Raw genomic sequence first — 3322 nt, 5'->3', positions numbered from 1 at the left:
TAATGGTTTATGCCTGTGCTTCAAGACAGGGATTCCTGTCACATCTTTGGAGCATTGATGCTTTAATTCCTTTGGTGACAGTTCTTCTGATTCTTCAGATGGATCAAAAATTAGTGCTATTGGATCAATTTTTCACTTTGGGACATAGATACCATTTAGAGGACCAAGGAAAACACACTCCCTTGTAATTCAGTTTGTTCTCCTGAACCTCCTCTGGGCCTTGTAGGTCAGTACTGCAGTAGTGCTTGATGGAAACAAAGTCTGATGCTTGATACAAGCCTTTTAAAAAAGAGATATGGAAAAACTCTACTTTGAACTATTTCTAATAAGATCATGCCTGCAGCTCAACAGAGGAATAGATAACTTCACATTTATAAGCTTTACAAAGAGAGATGGTGAGAAAGCTTCAGGTAAGGAAATTTCTGTCACTAAATGCATTTTTCAGGAAATGGAAGACTTTCTCTGCAATCTAGCAATTCTGTTTGCATCTTTTGGATGTAAAAGAGTGTAAATGCATTATGCAGACTAATGATTAACTACTCATATTTTTAAAATTAAAATATTTAAAATGCTTAATGACATTATGAAAGTAAGGTCATTTGACACTGAAATAGTTTTACTACATTGCCAATAAAAAAACCTGCTTGGATTCCAAATAAAACAAAATAGAAGAAAGTTCCAAACCTGTCTGAATTTGCACTATTGCTTTTTCATTCCAAGAAAAAAAAATAAACAAAAAGGAACGTTTCTTCTGAGAAAAAAAAGAATTTTCACATGCCCAATTTTTTATTCATGGCTGTCCAGAGCTGCTGCAAACATTCTATCAAATTAGTATTTTTAAAGGTTTTTCTGCTCAAAATCACAGGAATTTTTACCATTTTTACACTGATAAGTCCATATAGTTTTTTTCAGTTTTGTTAAGGATGCCAGGAAAAGCTCTGCAATTGGAAAGTTGTTTCTCAGACTATAGTTTTAGAAGTCCAGGTGCACTTTAACCTCCCTTTGCCTGAAGACATGCACTAATTATGGCCTCAGGGATAACTGGAAACCAAATTTAGTTTCACTGAGCTAAGAAAATTACATCTTTAGATATAGCCAGTATTTTTCCATAGTTCATAGAGCACTATTTTGAAGGTCTGCCATCAATCACAAAATTATATTTAAATTAGATTGTAGATTTCAAAAGCTTCAGTAGAAGTAGGTGAAACAGTCAGAAAGAAAAATATTTTCCATGCTGAAATCTGGAAGCAGCTGGACTTACTGTAAGTTCAAGGCATTTATTTCATTGGAGACATCAATTACATTAGAGATGTAGGACCAATACCTTTCATATAAAATACTGAAATTGTGAGGGGAGGTTTTTCATGGAATTTGAAAAAACAGTTATTGATTTGATACAATTTGTTGAAATCTCTGTTTAGGGTATCTGGTCAACCATGCAATGGTGATGGAGATCAAGGGATCTCCACCAGGATTTGTGCAGTATTTTATTTGTGTAAGAAACAGCTGTATTTGCTTCAGGAGATCTTCCATTTGCTGTTTTAAGGAAAGTGCCATCACATTGTCAGGAGAGGATGTGGCACACAGGAATGGCTCCTTAACATGTAAATGTTGGCTGGAGAATGACAGAGGCTGATGCTGAAAGGGCAAAGAGATCCACAGACGATATTTGTTGTCAGGGCTGGTAAATGCTCCAAGTTTGGTCCTCAGCAAGAATTAACTTTTTCAATACTTTTTTTAAAAATTATGTTTTCTTTCTAGTATTCTTTTTAGTCTTTAAAAAACTACAGGACATTAGCAAATTAAATGTCCCAAAATAATAGCAACAAAAACCTACCACACACAATCCTAGAAAAAACTCAAAAAAACATATTAAATCTGTTGAATGAGATTAGGATCTGTTATGCTGCAGGCTGGTGGAAATATTCTAGGTTATGAATGGGGTTCTTCATGGGGATTTTTACCATTTCAGTGTGTGGGATAGAGTGTTCATTTAGTCAGAGAAATAATCGATATGTTACAGCTTACTGTTGGGATTTTTATGTAACAAATTTCCAACATTTTATAAAACACTCAAATGGATGTCAGTTGTAGAAAACAGTTTCAGCAGAATTTATTTCCTTAGGATCTTAAAAGCACCTGCATAAAAACAACATGTAAATCAGATTAATTTTCCTTAATTTTAAAATTGCATACCTTTATATTCAGGTTGCTTTATTTTTCAGGCTTTTCAGTCATAACTAGCTGTGTGGTCTCTACAGGTAACATGCTCTCTCTCCAGATAAAGTAGACTTAGGCACATTAAACCCATAGTAGATTTAACCAGATTTATGAACATGCAACATGAAGAAGGCAGGCCAGCACAGGAGGTGTTTGTAGGGCTGAGCTGCACAGCACTGAGGAGTTAAAGGTTTCCCAGTGGTCCAGGCAGTTTCCCACACTCAAGTGTCACCTGTCTAATACCCAACTCTGACACAGTTCAGAATTAAACTGTCTCTATTTGTCCAGTGGTGAATTGCTACAGAACTACTTGTCCTCATCATTCTCTGACAGCAAAAAAAAATCTAATGAATATATGATCTATGCTATCAGTTCTTGTAGTGTAAAAACAAAAAAGTTGTTTCTTGTATATATGCCACATTCACTCAGATCCTGGTTTACCTATAATGTCAAATATCACCCAAGCATATACAGATCATTAGTTTTTTCTGCCTTGTGGAAAAAAATTTGGAAAATACAGCAAGCCATTTTGGTACTTGATATGTTCTATAGAGTTTTAATGCAGTTTAGTAATTAATTTTTAGAATCCATTCTATAAGCTGCAGGTCTAAACTTGTAGGGAAACAAAGACTTTACAGCCAAGCATATTTGGAAATTGCTGCTTCCTGTTGAGAGCATTTTGAGTGAAAATAAAAATGCTGTCTGTCATTTACTATGACCCAGACTTAATATTATTTTTTCATAAAACAAATGCTTTAAAAATAATCCTTCTTCACTCTTTTATACGTTCTGAACTTATTTGCCTCTGTGGGTGATTGGAATAAATCATTAATAAGAACAGTAAGGCTTTATTCCAGTTCTGCATGGATGGAAGTGAACTGGATAAAAATAAGAGGTCTATAAAAATTTTTAGAAAAGTCATATTAGGGCAGATCTAAAGAAACTGACATTTACGTATATTTAGAAGAGGTTTGGGTGAAGATCTTATGGCAAACAGAAGAATAAAATAATGAAAAAGAAATCAGGACTGTTTGTTATTTAAAAGGCTACATCGAAGTCTATTAAGAGCATGATAGTGCACAGCAGCCTGGAAGTGAAGAGC

Source organism: Cyanistes caeruleus, unplaced genomic scaffold (assembly GCF_971803275.1).
Source record: "Cyanistes caeruleus unplaced genomic scaffold, bCyaCae1.hap1.1 HAP1_SCAFFOLD_349, whole genome shotgun sequence".
Classification (NCBI taxonomy): domain Eukaryota; kingdom Metazoa; phylum Chordata; class Aves; order Passeriformes; family Paridae; genus Cyanistes; species Cyanistes caeruleus.
This window is presented reverse-complemented; position numbering follows the sequence as displayed.